Below are 16,834 nucleotides of genomic sequence, written 5' to 3' on the forward strand. Positions count from 1 at the left end.
AGAAGCATGAACAATGGCCATAGGTTGAAAATATCTGTGCGAAGAAAAATCCTGAAAACCAGAAGGAGGAGTGAAGGAGTGTGCTGTGTGCACTACCCACAGGACTGAGGCATCTGGAAGCATCCTTGGCGCTGCAACCCAGAGACTGTGTGCGTAATGCAGTAGGGTTTTCAGAACAGGACAAGAAGTCCCCTTAGATAAGCTATCACACCTAATTACAGCTCCATCCTGAAACGTTTAGAGTAGCTGTCCTCTTTTGTTTAGTTGTAGAAGGCACCCTTAGGTTCTGCAGGTGCTCATCCCATCCCTACACATGCGTACCCATGCGTACCCATGCGTACCCATATGAATTCTGGACCCATTTATCAGCTGAGGCTTATTAGAATGGTCTTTTACCCCACTAAGAACAGGGAAATCCATCATACTAATAAACCCCAGACCTATTGTTTAATCTTGTCTTTCCAGTGCCATTCATCAGCCTAAGCCATAGAGGACATCCTATTTGGCTGGGACTCCTTATCCTAATAGGTGTTAATAATGATAATGGTTTGCTATTTAAATAGTGCCTTAAATCAAAGCGTTGTACAGAGAACATATTTACATGTATTAATCATGCCAACCGAGGTTGGTGCTCATTTATCGACCTAGGAAGGATGAAAGGATGAGATGACCTTGCCAGGATTCGGACCTGCAGATCACACTTAGATCACAGCCGCGAGCGCTCAACCCGCTGAGCTATCTTACCGGCATGTTCAACCCCAACCTGCTCAGTTTGTCAACTGAGGTGTTAAATCATATTTTGATGTTGTGGGTATTCTGTTGATCCTATATTCTCAAACCATTGCCCCTTGGCATCGTGGCCATCAACGACAGACTCAACTTCTGAGAATGCAGTGCATTATGTTACTTAAGGTCCATGCACTAAATCATATAAAGATATCTGGTTTGTCCTAAATATAAATGGCAGAGATTTTTTTAAACAACCTCACATTCATTCGTTTCATTTTGTTAAGCACAGCTTACCCCACCACCAGGTGGGCCAATGTGCAGCCCTAACCTGAGAGGAGATGGGAACAGTGGCCGAGCAGCAAGAGTTAACAGAGTAGAGTAAACATGGGTTCTCAAGAGCTGTATGAAGATAAACAAGTTCTCTCCTTTTTTCCTTTTTTGGAGAACGTTGCCTCATAGATGACTGGAGCGGGCTGATGTATGAACAATTGATGGCCAGCGTGGGGCAGCCCGATATCTTAAGAAAGGAGGTTCTGAGGCATTAAAACCTGACAGATTGAGTTGAGGGATAGGAGTGTGTGGGGGCAACGTCAAAACCTAAGGAGGATCCAAGCTGCAAAGTGATGTGCCCTTTGACGTGTTTACTATGCATTGCATTGCAATAATCGAGTCTAGAATGGGCACAGGCCTTAGTCGGCACCGCCTGACTTGAAATCAAACATGGGCAAAGCTATTTCTCTGTTTATAAGTGTAAAGATCCACAGGACAATAGACCTGATGCCTTTGACGAAGCTTGCTAGGGTGGGGCTGCCACTGAAGAGAAGTACTACTGCTTCTACTTCAGAAGGTCTGCCAGATGGCCAGGCATACCGTGTGCACGTCAGCCTTTTAGCTGTGTTTACTTCTCCCAGCAGCGCTTTTCAGGAATTCTCCAGCAGTCAGTCAGCTCTCATTGGCTAGCCCTGGAAGGCTTCTTCTTTGGATTAGACGCTGCTATCGTCTCCCTGACCAAATGCATCACAAGTGCTTCAAGACATTCGATGCCCTTGCAGCCATCACCCCGCAGTTACCTTCTAAAACAATGGCACTATCTTCCAAGAAACACTAACTAGTAAGCAAAGCGCTCCGAGCAGGAGGCGGTATACAAAAGCAAGATTACATAACAGAAAACTGTTCTCCTTTAATACAATCAAGAGGTATGGGGTACAAATACTGGACCGAGCTCAACACTCGCACAACAGAAGCAAACTGAAGCCTTATCATGGAGAAGATACACATGTAAAGAGTAACATTGTCAGGTGCGTTCAACCACAGAAAGTGAATTACTTCACGGATTTGCTGTAAAAGGGAAAGATGATTAATATCTGCATGCAGATTGCGTACTTATTTAATTGTGGGGGCGGAAAGACCCACGATAAGCAGCAAAAAAACAAAGATTTGTAATATTCTGAGTGAAACTGCAGCTGAAGGGGGCCCAATGGGAATGGGGAGGTCGGATGCACCGGCACTATTCGTGAAATGGTGCCGGTGCATCCGACATGCTGCGCTCGCAGGTGCCGGTACGCCCGCCAGGTCAGACGTGGTGGGCGGGAAGGCACCCGCGAACAGAACTTGTGGTTTGCTGAACCGGTAACAGCGGTACCTGCAAGCGTAGCGGTACCGTTGTTACCGGACCGGCAAACTTGTAATGAGGCCCATTGTTTGAATAGTAACCAAAGTTTTTTTTGGTAGATAAAATGTGATGCAAATTGTGCATTTTAAAGAATATTTATTCCGCAGCACTGGCCAAAACTACTTGCCGCCAAGTGAACTAACTCATCAAACTAACCCACAATGGGCAAAAAGCGGCCAACTTTGACCCCAAAAACTTTCCAACACCAGCATTTTGCATTTTTGGTTCGGCCATGGGGCTATTGCCTTGGAGGCCAGTCCGACCCTGACTGTGACATCACAACATCTAGCAACACAAAGCTATAGTGGCTTTATTATGACTTTTTAAGACATTGAAACACTTACATGAAATGGCAGTCTATTCCTGTTCCAGCTGCTGCTTCAGTTCTCCCTGGAGAAGTGAAAAAAGAAAAACAATGTTAGATTTTTATTTAATTTTCATTTTATTGTATTGGACATTTGTATGGCACTATACACAAGTGTTTCCAGGTGCCACAAGGCAATAAGTGAGGGAGGTGGGAACATGGGCTACCATAAGAAAAACAGCAACAAGAAAAGAGACGGTTATATTGGCCCTGTGGCAATTCTACTGTGCAAGTGTTTGAGGAGATAAGTGCAAGGGGGAGGGGGTAGAGGGAGAAGTGCAATAGTGGGGGGACGAGTGCTGTAAAGGCCAAGGCGGCAAGTGCCAGAGGGACAAGGGGGGTCGGGTGGCACAGTGCAGTGGGCAGGCAGACTGGGTAGGGATAGGCCAGGAAATGGAGCCCATGGGCAAGTGCTGGCGAAGGGTGCTGGGAGGGACTGGTGGGGGGGGGTGGTCTGGTCCCTGGATTACTCAGAAGGGACCAGGCCACAGCCGCAGCGGCAGGTGGAGAGCTTAGCAAGGGAGGGGGTGATGGAAGGCAGTGGAGAAAAGGAAGGTCTTAAGACGTTTCCGGAACTTAAGAATATCCGGCTCAAGTCTGATGGGGAGAGGAGTGCCATATCATCGCACTAGGTCCTTTTGGGCATGTGAGCATAGCTGCATGCTGGCCACGGGTCATTGGAGTCGCCTTGTCACCGTTGTGGTCCGCCCACGAAGAGATTGATGGATTTCTGTTTTTACATTATAAATGTGAGCCCACGTGTCCCAGCATGTTCGAAAGGCAGGACTGGACCAAGTTGACTTTCTGGCATGGAGCCAGTTGGCAGATATGATCCAAGAAATGGCATGAACGTGACTATTTACAAAGAAAACAACTGCTGCTGATCGGAGTGAAGCCAAATGACAACCCTGTAACTTCGAGGAATTGTGAAATTAACTTGTACCCCCTTCTGTGTTAGATTTACACCACAGCATGTCCTTCTAAGAGATCGACTGCCCAAAATGTCCAGATCGGAAATCATCAAATGTGTGACATGAAGAAAAAAAAATCACTTTCACTCCTAATAAGGGTTTGGCATATTACTCATGCTGCGCTACATTAACAGTGTATTCTAAAACAGATTTTTTTTGTGTGCAGGATATGACAGTTCCTGATGGGCCTTCTCCATGGTTTCCATGGTGACTGGATGTCAAGTTCCTAAAGGAGGGTGACTCAGTTCTATAGCACATCATTACACTAGAGCTTGGGCTGACGACAGCTTGGTGTACCGAAGGCACCGGATCATAACAGATGGGAAAGGAAAGCAAAGCTCAAAAGCATACTGACGAACAACAAAGGCGCCCCCTTCTCTGACACGCAATCACTGCACGCAGAAGAGAGGCTGTGGCCACATTGCTGTAGAAGCATGGGTGCCGCAGACAGAGACCCTCTTCGCCTTTCTAGCTGACAAGATCACTCAGTGGGTATATGGGTACATTGGCAAACCCCTGCAAAGGATGTCATCCTTTCATAGTTGACAGCATTTGAACCGCTGGGGTCGGTAATGGTAGCTGCTAGGACGCTTCCCCAGGCTCTAGGGTGGAGGCCAAGTACTGCTCTTGGAAAAGACACCTAGGCTGTGCAAGGGACTCTTTGCTAATACAGACCACTACAGTAGTGACTGGTGCAGTATAACAACTATTAAGATAACATAAAATATGCTGGCAGACGTGGTCGAGCCAAGCTTTATGGCGTGACGTGGCTACAGATAAAAGCGCAATATTATTTGAATTAATATTAGGATATTTATTGAGCACGGACCTAGCTTCGGGAAGCAATGGAGTGATTACAAATCATAGAGGTAAGAACAAAGTTAGGGAGAGGAGAAACAAGGGAGTGGGATCTGGCAACAAGGGGCGGAGGCAGGGCAATTGTCAGCAATGGGTCCACAGGTAACCAGGGGAGGAAACTGTGGGGATCAGATCACCCAGCCTCAGATATGGTGGTGAGTGGATGCTGTATGGATTTAAATGTTTTTGAGGAACCATTCCTTGAAGATGAGGGTCTTGATCTTCTTACTGAGCTGTAGAAGTGAGGGGGAGAGTCGGAAGTTGATGGGGTGGAGGTTCCAGAGTCTTGGGGCATAGACAGAGAAAGCCTGCCTTCTGTTTTTTTTTTCCTTCCTGCACTGGCAGAGTTCAAGTCTGCACCTGTCCTTACTTCTGGCGCATCGTAGGCCTCCAGAAATGCTGAGTTTCTCAGTGAAGTACCTTGGGGATTTCAGGGTGACAGCCTAGTAGATGATGCAGCAGAGTTTGAAGATGATACAGGCCTGCAGCAGGAGCCAGTGCAATTAAATGAGGGTTGGGGTGATGTGGTCGAATTTGCAGTCCTTTGAAGAGTCGTGCTACCGCATTCTGGTCGCATGTCAGGGGAGCTTGGGTAGTCACCAGAAGGCCTTCCAAGAGGGCCTTGCACCATCCAGGTGGAAGAGGACCAAGCCTTGGGCAGCAGATCTGAAGTTGTTTTCTGGCATAAATGTTTTGATTTTCAATGAGTGAAAAAGTTGCTACCAAGTTGTTTGTGTCTTCCTTGCTATGTGCTGTTTAAAGGAGAGGTGTCTGTTGATGTAAAAACCAAGGATCTCGCTGATCCCCATGCAGGAATGTAGAGTGTCTGTGAGTATCCAGTGGTCTACTGTGTCAAATGCTGCTGAGAGGTCAAAGAGAAACAGGAGGCAAGGATGGCCATCATCAAGGATTTTGAGGGAATCGTCAATCACCTTGATGCTAGTCGTTTCTGTGCTGCATCGGGGCCTGAAGTCAGTTTCGTAGGACTGAAGAAGGTTGTCGACTTTGATGTTTTGGAGGAGTTTGTAGCTACTGCTTTCTCAAGGCTTTTAGCTAGGAATGGAACATGGGTGATGGGGCGGTAGTTGCAGAGGTCATCAGGGTTCAGTGTTGTTTTCTCGAGAAGTGGGTGGGGTTCTCCAGTCTCTAGGGTCAAAGGGTAGGTGCCTTGAGTTAGGGAGCCTTTGATGATTGTCAGGTATGGGAGGATTTCCACAGTCAGAAATGTCTTGAGAATGAGGGCTGGGAGGATGTCATCCATGTACGACGGCCTTGAGGATGCTAGAATGGCAGTGCAGTCTTCCATTGTGAGTGTCTTTGTCCAGGTAGTTGTGGTTTTGCAAGATGGGATATGTAGTGTGCAGTCAGTTGTATTGTACGTTTCTATGTGTTGGCAGATCATGTTGACCTTATTGAGGAAGAAAGCTGATGGCGACTGATTACTCAATGTAGTGTGGTATGTCTGGGTCAGGAAAAAGGGTTCATGCAGTCCTTGATGGTTTTGAAGATGGCTCTGCTTTCACTGTTAGCCATGGCTACGGTGTTTTGGTAGTAGTTGGCCTTGGTAGTGGTGATCAGTCATCTGCATGTAACACGTAGTTCTGTGAGCAGGGCGAGGATGGATGCGCTGCAGGACTTTTGCAAGACGTCTTTTCTTTTCTGATGGTTCATTTGTTGAACCTGAGTTCTTCAGTATATCAGAGTGATGAAGGTTTTGGCTTGAGCGTGCATTGTTTCATTGGAGCATGGCAGATGATGTTGGTTGTGGGGGATGTGTTGAATTCTTTGTGGAGCGAGTCGCAGTCCTGGTTCGTCAGAGGTCAATCAGCCCATGTGACGTCGAGTTTGGCGAGGTCTTCTGTGACTGCCTCCACTGGGAAGTTCTTGAATGATCTGAAGGCTTGTTTTCAGGGTTTCTGATGGATTGCCTGACTGGTGTTGTATGACTAATATCAAAGGGGAATGCCAGATGGTCTGGTCAGTCTAGTAGAATAGGAGAGATGTGATGGAGGGTGGGCAGGGCAGTGATGATGAGGGTGAGGATATTACCTTTTCTCGGAGTTGGTTCTTTCGAGTGCTGCGTGAGGTTCAGAGTGTTGAGTAGTCAGTGGAGATCTTCTTTCATTGACTTGGTTGCCAGAGATGTTAAAGTCACTGAGGAAGATGTTATTGGTATGCATGTGGTGACCAAGTCCATGAAGCTTTTGATGAAGGAGGTGTTGGGCTTGGGTAATCTGTAGTGAAAAGTGACTGTCTGGGGAGGGCGGGAAGCGGCAGGAAAGGTTTCTGAAAGAGACCACGGTGGTGAAGTCCAGTTGGGTGCATGGCCATGGTGCCTTGTGAATGATGGCGAAGCCTCCACGGGTCTTGTTTGGACAATCTCATTGTAGAGTTCTGTAGTCATTGGGGATGAGGAGATCTACAGGTGGGGGATGTGGATGTCATCCATTTCTCAGTAATGGAGATGGCGTCCAGGTCATGTGTGGTGATGAGGTCAGCAATATCTGCTTCATGGTTGGTTGCTGAGCGGATATTGGTGAGCATCTGTTTTGTTGTAGTTGTGGATGATGGAGTGGTGATGGGATCTATGGTGACGCGAGTGAGAAGGCTGCAATGCACTGTCCATGATGTTGCTGGTGAGCAGCGCGGTTGGCGATGAGTGGTGATGGTAGGGATGGGCTGTTGGGAGAGAGGGGTGGAACACATATTACCTGAAGTTAGAGGAGCAGGGGGGTTATAGTCCTGGGTCCTCCTGGTCAGAACAGGTCCAAAAAGAAATTGCCCTTCTCTTTGCCTGCCCTTCACTTCGGACGCTCAGGCAAATTAGAAGGCAGCCCAAGCAGATGTGTGGTTTAAATACTTAGGGATTCATTCACAGTGCAGTTAACAAAAGGGCATATACCTATGTCAAACATTGATGCCTGTTGGTTCGATGGATGTATAACTTGTGAAAATGGTGTTTCCGGTTCACGTTTCATCATAAAACAGCAAAACTTGCACACCCCTATGTGCATACCCCTATGTAATGCAGTCAATTCAGTCAATCATCTGGAATGACTGTGCCAAAGTATGAATTTGTAGATTTAACAAGGAAAAAATGTACGCTTATAACAGGGTTCTGTAACCTGCGGGCAGCCAGATGTTCTGCACTATAACTTCGGCTGATGGGAGACATAGTACAACATATCTAGTGAGATTGCAGCCCCCTGACCTAGAGTCCCTTAATCAAAACGTGGTGTGGGAAGTGTGGAAGTTAAATTGTTGGCTTGCAAAATAGTGGGTTGTGTGGAGACACATCTAATAAGTAATGAAGAAATATGCTGCATTGTGAGGAACAAAACTGATGGCTAGTGACATCAAATGTTTTGTTGTACTTCAGACTGAGTTGGCTCAATCAGCACCAGCAGAACTTGCCCTGATTAGACCCCAACAGAAGCACAAGTTAGATGGTCTTATTCGTCAATCAGATGCCACTTACACTTTCTTTTCGCTTGGCGTAAATTACACCAAAGTACACTTGCAAACTTTGTAAATTCTGTTCCCTCAAAACAGGATTTGTTTTCAATCAGCAGCTTTACCCAGTATCGGTTTTATGTGAATTATGTATGTGCATCTATACAGTACTATCCTTTAGTGAGATCTAACTCAAATATGTCCAAAATACATAGGGCAACTGCTAGGCCAGGCTGTGTCTGGTTTCAGGGTTTAAGTCAAGCACTGGCTCATTAGCTGAGTGGGAGATGGTCGTAATGCTCATCTAGTTTCACATGCTTATTAGTAGTAGGGTACGTGGTTATGCTTTACCTGTTGTAGTTGGTTTCAAGTTGGTAGAGGGAATGTAGACATCCCATTCGTCAGGATCATAGGCTCTGCTTGCCGTGGGGATTTGGAGGAGGCCTGGCCCGTTGTTGTTTGTGTGGAATTGGCAGATGATGCGATGGAATTGCTTAGCGTGGGACAGAACATTGAGTCCAGGGGAGAAACGGTTCTAGAGGCAGTGGTGCCATCAGAAGTAGGGTTGGCACACTGAGTTGAAGAATGAGTGTGGAGGAACTCTGGAGGAGTGCAAGCCCAACAGCGATCTAGAACGGGAGCTTGGGAATTCGAGAGCACAGAGATCGCTCTGTTCTGGTCTCTTTGAAGCCCTGATCCTGGTTCATCTTTGCAGATGTAGGCCTCTGCCACTTTCTGCTCTAGTACGTCTTGACTTTTCCAGGACCCCTCTCCCAGCAAATGGGTGTTAACCCTGGCAAGGATTAGGAAGAAGGGGATGAAGCGACCATTGGGACTTCATCCCAGGCAGTCTAAATCAATTGAAGGGAAATTGAACTTGTTGTAGGCTAACTCTGGCAGATAGCAATAGGTTTCCCCCAATATGCTAGACAAAACTTGCCATCGAGTAGTGTTAGGATGTACATACAGCGGCAAAGCCAGGCAAAAAGGTTCAGAAAAACGTACTGGCACAGCATATTGTAGGAGTAGACTATAGATGGTGCAGCAGATGTCGCATGTATTGCTTTTAGTTAGGTTTGACACATATTAGCTGCTTACTTAAAGCAACACGGAAAGAGCAACAAATGCACTACTGTTGTGGTTGCAGAGGTTATAGGTAGGGCAGTATTATAGGCCCCGTGTTCAGTTGATGTAGTTATGAATGGTAGTGAGGTGCGAAAAGAGCTGGAGCAGGTGTAAAATGGAGTCAGAATGGTATTATGGCAGAAGCGAGATTAGTGCCATGACATAAGCCTAGCCATATTGAAAGTTAAGGCCTGGTACACGTTGAACAGAATAGAATGCAGGCCTCGGCGTGAAGCTGCAGCTCTGTGTAGCTCAGATCCAAAAACAAATACCCTTTCCCCTTCCCAGAAGAGAAGCCGAGGTCAGTGGCACAGGCAGTGCACAAATAAACGCTAATTGTATCCGGCTGCAGAGCCTGAATAGGGTGGGAACAGAATGTGAGCTGGTAGGGAAGCACCCTTAGAAGGACACATTCATGAGAACAGGGCATACGGCTTTGTGGTGCCAATGGGCAGGGTGAAGATTTAGGTGCACTACTGCCCTTCCCAATGAGCGGTCATCCTGTATGAATTACAAGTAGCTGTACAACCAAAATCAAATAAATCCCTGAAATTCAGACTGAAGAGCAGTGCCCTGGTCACATCATTACTGGGCAGCTGGGGTTGGAAGGAGATAAGGGGGGAGCCGAGTCTGGAATGTTCAATGATTTGGGATAGGGGGAGCAGAGGTGATGTACAAGGTCTAGGGTGTAGCTTGTGTGTGCCGTGGCGTCTGGGTTGATGTGAAAGACTATTGTCTCATTAAAGCAGTGTTGGCCTCATCAGTTTACTTTGATCATGTCTGGAACCAAGGGGTGCACATCACGTGAGAGTCTTAATTTATGAATGTGTCAAGCGGAGAGCTGCGAGGAGGTGCAGTCTGGCAGTGAACCCTGAACCTTGTTTCTGCTACCAGCTACCTGAAGTCTGTTTTTGCCTTTCATTAAGGCACAGGGTTTAAAAACCCATTCTGGCCGCGGAGCGGCCGCAGAGAGCTGCGAGGAGGTGCAGTCTGGCAGTGAACCCTGAACCTCTTTTCTGCTACCAGCTACCTGAAGTCTGTTTTTGCCTTTCATTAAGGCACAGGGTTTAAAAACCCATTCTGGCCGCGGAGAGCTGCGAGGAGGTGCAGTCTGGCAGTCCGGCTGCTGGCGTGTTGGCTGATTGCCCCCCGGACCGCTCCCTGTAAAGTTCGCCTAAGTACAAGAAACTAAGAATTCTCTTGAATATTATACGGACACTTGTACACCGTTTGCAAATTGCGTGCTTATGGAGGACCACCCCCCCCCCCCCGAAAGAAGAGCCCGAGCTAGGGCCCACTGATTATGAAGAAACTGGCCGAGTGCTAAGAAGTGGCCTTCTAACACTGAAAATGTCAATTGAACCACACGCACGTACCAAACAAGAAACCAAAAACAAAACAACGGACACGCAGCAAGTAGGAATGCCTACACGTTCACCCCCGATTCCTCCCCTTAGCTCTCCCCACCGGCATCAACATGACCTACCTTGGAGGGAGGCCGCGTCGTCGGACGTTGGGCCCGCTGGCATCGGAGCAAGTCGGACGGCCGAGGGGTGTCCTCTCTCCGGGGACGGATCCTTGCCGCCGGCTTCTTGGCTGGGCTGTGGGGGCGGACGCGGGATCCCGGCGGCGATTGAAACAACCCCGCCGCTCCCCGAGCGGGATGCCATCGGAGTTGCTGGGGGTCCCTTTTCGGAGGACCCGGGTGCAGAGAAGAAGGGAAAGGGGCTGGCCTCATCCAAGCGTGCCCGGGATCGAGTTCGGTGCTTCAGGAAGCGGAGGGCGGAGAGTCCGAGACCGAGTGCTGCCTCAACCTGCCCTCTGGTGGCAGAACGGAGCCGCTACATGGAGCAATGAATTCAGATGAAGTCAATGGCAACAACCTAACCACTGAGAAAGGATTGAAGGAATTTTTGGATAAAACTTTTGCGAAAAAATACACTAGTGTGGAAAAAAGCGCACCCTGCAAAAAACCAAGGATTGAAAGTGAGACTCACCCGGTGATCATAAGAGCCACTTTACCGAGCCCTGACTTGGATTTAACATAATTGCTCCAACAGAACTTTATCATACCTGGAGGACCCTGATGCAGATGTAACAGATGATTTGAACATCTTGAGAGAACACAACTGGGACAAGATATACACTTACTCAACGACAGAAGCACAAGACGGATCTCAGTCCAAAACAGCTTTGGATCATTCATTCAATTTCCTAAAAGATGGTGATGAAAAGGTAAACACTCCAGATTTCAAATCAAACGAAATCTCATTTAATCAAAACACAAAAAGTCAAGGGGAAAAAAAATCTAAGCCAACTGGCTCATCAACACCCAACAATAGATTACCATTAAAGACACAGACGAAAAGAACAGGTAAAATAATAACCCCGACAAATAACCCGATTGGAAGGTTCTTTGAAAAATTGGGAAAGATCCCACCAGTGAACCGGTTTGAACTGTCCGACCTGGAAATCTTGGAGGGGATCCCCCCATCTCCCCGAAGAAACGTACTTAAACAACCAGTTTTAGTACAGCGAATGGAAAATGCCAGCTCATTACCCCAAATACGCTGGCACTACAACCCATCCACATCTCAACAAAAAACTGAATCAATCAATATAAACACAGATTCAAGAATTACGGAGCAAAAGTCGGAAAACAACGATGAAGGACAAAAAAATATCCATGGACAACCAGCTGTCCCGACAGATGGGGAAGAAAAGAAACAAGAATCTGTATCACAGTTAGATTTGACTGAAGAAAGAAATCATGAAGTAGCAAAAACGTCAGAATTTACCATGAGCCAAAAACTACCGCCTTTGATACCAGGATTGTTAGACGAAACGGACAAAGTTGAACTATCCAATGAAACTAATATGGTGAAGGAGAAAGAAAGGGAAAACAATTCAACGATGACTCATCCAAACCACCAGAGAAAACAGGAAGAAATCAAATTGGCGGAGGCAATACTAAATTACAAAAACATGTTAAAACTCAGAGACACAATTTCAGGTAGGAAACCTGCCCCTCAGCAAAGAAAGGACGATGTCTCAGTGGACGCCTTACGACTGCTATTCTCTACTCCACATAAAGCAAAGATGGAAAATGAAATGCAAAAAAAAAAGGAGAAAAACTCACCCGCCAAAAGCATTGACATATTACCTATTATGTCAGCCGTGACCATTGCGCTTGCACCATTTGGGAAATTATATGAAACCATCAATGACATGCTGAGGGACCACACCTCACTACTAGCGGCATGCAACTCAAAGCTAATCCATCTTGAAGGCTACATAATGGCCCTAGAAGCATGGAAGGCAAGCACAAACGACCAAGGCTCCATGACTGATAATCCCAAGGTATTTCAGTTCAAAAACAAATCAGTGAATGTCAGTTCCCAAACGGACTTGATTGAGAATAAGGAAAAAAAATTGAAGATGCATACTCAAAGACCACTGATAAAACTGGCGAGAGGCCGATATACACATCTAACAAAGAAACACTCGAGGAGTATTCACGACAACCATGCATCACTAAAAGAGACATGAGCTCACACGTAAAGCCTTGCAACATGGAAAAGACTCCTAAAGATCAAACTGATGAAGTTCAATTCAAATTGCAGAACAAAGAGAGTGTCCAACAACAGCCGAGAGAAAAGACTATAAAAAGTCAATCATTAGTGAAAGAAAAACAAAACACAAAAGCACTCCACATACAGAAGAAAACGTCAACGGAAAGCAATACAAACAAACTCATGACTAAATGGATAACGGTGATTGATCAAAAATCAAAGTCCACGAAAAACGACTCCCAACAGAGCATCAAATTAGGAGAGTCGGGTCAAGTCATTGAAGATAACTCACTTGACCTATCCAATTTAAGTGTCTACTCCATTGAAACATCGGAGTCAGAAATACCTCGGCCGTCCATAAAAAAAAGAAAGGTGTCTTTTTTGGACGACAAATCTCTGAAGCAAGATCCAAAGGATACACAACATCAGACTCAAATATCAACATCAATAAAAAAGAAAGACAAAGCAGAAGATACAAGCGATAGAAGAAGTCAGATTACTCCAGAGAGGAAAACGCTGTTCCGCTTGGCTAATACAAAGATCAACAAAACCGAACTGAAGCCTGGAGGAAACGATGATTCTCGTCTAAAGAGTAATAAGAAAAAACTCGATGCTGCAAGGCTTGAAGAGACACCAAACAGCGATTCTTATTGTAGACACAAGTACTCGACTTATCAAAGTGAAAAACAAAAAAACTTGAATACTCGAACATACAGAAAAACCAGTCACAGGACAGAAGAAACCAGACGAAGAGACAAATCCTTGGACAGGACAATCAGATCAAATCGAAGACTCTTTGTCTCGCCTCTAAAGCTAGGACAGCCAGCATGTTTCTGCATATCACGTCTCAAACAGTAAAAAAAACTCTTGCTCTTGGCGGCAGTAGAACTGTCAAAAAGAGGGTATCTTCTAAGAGAAACTACATCAGAAGAAAGAGGTCACAGGAGAGCCCATTCACACGTAACAAAACCAGAACGTAATTATGAGACCAACGAAAAAGAAAGATGGAAACCGGCACAGAGAACTCCAAATGTGAAAGACACTCTTAGAACGAAGAGAAAATTTAACCACACGCTAGAGAAGAATGAGCGAAAAAACGTAGATGAAAGAAGCACAGTTCGAGAAACCATAAATCCAAACTCGTCGAACATCAGAAGAGATAAAGAAAGAGCGAAGACCAGTGAAAGTTCTACCATCAAAGGGCGGTGGAGAACAAACGAGGAGGCCTCAGGAAGCACATCAAATAGAAAACCAAGGGGTCCACTCCCCCGATCGGTTGCAAGGGAAAAAGAAACACGCAGTGTACGAGAAAAGCCTCTGACCCAGAATCACGCAGATAAGGTTGAAAAAGATCCCAAAAAATGGGCATGGATTCCATCGGTACTGACACGCTATGTCAAGAAATAGCAATCAAATCGTCCCCCGGCGAGTATTGGAAGGGTCTCATCAAAGCAAATGCATGGTGCACAGAAGCAGGAGCAAAGGATCATTATTGGCTCATGGAACACCAGAGGCCACACCCATCTGACTCAACCTGGGGAGATAAATCTTGGCGGATTTGACCTTATAAGCTTGCAAGAGACCTGGCTGCTCTACCCGCCTAGCTTCGATGGCTACGAAGTCTTACTCTCTCCTGCTCTAAAAGGGGATAGAGGCCGACCTATATCAGGCCTTCTAACAGCTGTCAGGTCAGGGGGGACCTTGCGAATAGCCCACAACCTGAGATCATCCTTGGCAATACTGTTGAAATGGGCAAAAGACGAAACATCCCAGGAAAAGCCCAGTCACAACCTTATCCTCTTACTGAACATCTATTGGAACCCAATGGAACCCAAAACAAATGATTTTCTGAACACCGTAGAAAAAATATTAACAGACGTCGCTGAAACTTACGATGTGGATGACATCTTGATATGCGGCAACCTGAACGCTACTTGTCCTGTTTCTAAAGCTACAAAGACACTGCGAAACACCGCCAATTCACAATCAATAGCACAAGGACTTGCATGGTCTGAGTTGATGAAATCCCGCGACCTGTATAACTTGAACTCCCTAGAAACTGCTAGTCCCAAGATTCCAACATGGGAAAGTGAAGGAAAGGAAAGTACTATCGATTACATCTTTGCCTCTAAAGAGCTATATTCAATAATCAAGAGCTTTACGGAAGTGAAAACCACCTGCAGTGTTCACAATCTATTAACTGCGACATAGTCAGTAACAACACACGCACCGGTGGTAATGTCATACAAGCTCGAAACAAATTCACAAGGGAATCGGCTGAAAATGACATCAGATGCCTTAATTGACATTACAGCAATTTACAATAGACAATCCAGTGCAAAAATTCTCACTGAAAAACTGAACTACTGTCCACTTCTCATTCCCTACTTGTGCCCAATGCATAAGAGAAGACCGGAAAAAACTCATCTGCACAAACATAATGAAGAACTGAGGATAAAGAAATCCTACTTACGAAAAGTAACACGGCAGGCTAAACTAAACCCAACACAAACAAATCTTTAATTGGCAACTACACAAAACAAAGGTTACAAAGCATGGCTCCAATCAGTTCGATGGGAACTGTATCAAGAAGACGCAGATTCCATGTTGAGAGCAGTGTGTAAAAAGAACTCGCAAGACTTTTGGAAGCTAATAAAAAACAAATTGGCAGTCACAGACAAGACCATTACCAACAGTGTCTCAGAAGAGAAATGGGTAGAATACTTTACCGAACTATTCAAAGAACCAACGCCAAAAGAAACTAAAGTGGCAAAACGAGATACATCGCAATGGATAACATGCTCCGAGCAGGTTATTCTGGAAAAGATCAGGAAGTTAAACAACTCTCGTGCACCTGGCCCAGATGGAATTTCTAACAATCACCTCAAACAGGATGCAAAAGCCTGGGCACCGTTAATAACGGAAATTTTCCAAAGATGCAGGATTACAAGATCCATTCCCGACACGTGGAAAACAGCAAATATTGTTCCTATTTACAAGAAGGGCTTGAGGAACGACCTGAAAAATTACAGGCCGATTGCACTTCTGGATGTGCTCGGGAAACTTTTTGGCTCCTTGGTGTTGGACGAACTTCAGACATGGCAGAAGGAGGCAAAAACAGCGGACCCATTACAATCAGGGTTCGAAAAGAACTTAGGCACCTCTGTCAATATTATGCTGGTTAGCATCTTGAAATCCAAAGTCTTTGAGGATCAACCTACAACTTTCATCGCTACGATTGATCTGGTCCAAGCTTTCGACCGTGTTAATAGAGGCAATTTATGGAAGAAACTGGAAAAACAAAACTGCCCATTATTTATCCTCGAACCCATGAAGGCCTTGCACAGAGACACTTCAATCAGAGTCCGGCTCAATGCAGCCGGCTCGTTGTCAACAACCATACAGATGGCCAGAGGAGTCAAGCAAGGTTGTCCCCTGGCGCCGGCGCTGTACAAGGCATAAATGGCGGACATAGTGGACGCAGAAAATGACACCCGTTCCTTTCCTCCCCAAATAGGTTAGTCGAAAGTGACTCGCCTGCTTTACGCGGATGACATCCTTTTACTGGACCAAACGCCCATCGGGCTCCAGAGACAACTGGATAGTCTTACCCGCTACTTAAAGAAAAACGACCTGGAATTAAACACTTCAAAGACCAAAATAATGATCTTGGGAAAAGCATCTAGACCAAGTAAATGCCCTCAATGGTTTGCAAACTCAGAAAAACTGGATACAGTAAAGAGTTTCACATGCCTGGGGTGAAATTATCTTGCAGCAGAATTGAAATAACGATGCAAGAACACCTGTTCTCTAAGGCAAAAACATTAGCAGCCCAAGCACTATCCCTGGAACGAAAATTCGTAAATTTTCAACTCTACCGATAATAAAATTCTTTAAAGCAAAAGCCACCCCAGCTCTGACCTATGGAGCAGAGGCAATGCCATATCTCCCGAAGACGCTGTGGGCAAAACTGGAAGGCACATTTTGGCGGAGGGTCCTCCGTTTGCCAAACTCCACCCCTGTAGCAAACATCCGACGTGAACTAAGTTTGCAATCATTGAAATCAGTGGTGGAGAGAAACAGGCTACTG

At 45.8% G+C, this 16,834-nt stretch overlaps 1 protein-coding gene across 4 annotated transcripts in view; it reads right to left on the bottom strand.

Annotated features, from left to right (window-relative positions):
- PTK2B (protein tyrosine kinase 2 beta) overlaps positions 1-16,834 on the bottom strand; it is a 998,240-nt gene that overhangs the window by 721,140 nt on the left and 260,266 nt on the right. For all 4 annotated transcript variants that reach the window (XM_069605649.1, XM_069605652.1, XM_069605651.1 and 1 more), the window contains one exon: positions 2,746-2,791. The gene's annotated coding sequence lies outside the window, so the exon portion shown is untranslated. The remainder of the gene's footprint in view (positions 1-2,745; positions 2,792-16,834) is intronic.

The sequence above is a fragment of the Ambystoma mexicanum genome, chromosome 4p, assembly GCF_040938575.1.
Source record: "Ambystoma mexicanum isolate Mex_15411 chromosome 4p, UKY_AmexF1_1, whole genome shotgun sequence".
Lineage (NCBI taxonomy): Eukaryota > Metazoa > Chordata > Amphibia > Caudata > Ambystomatidae > Ambystoma > Ambystoma mexicanum.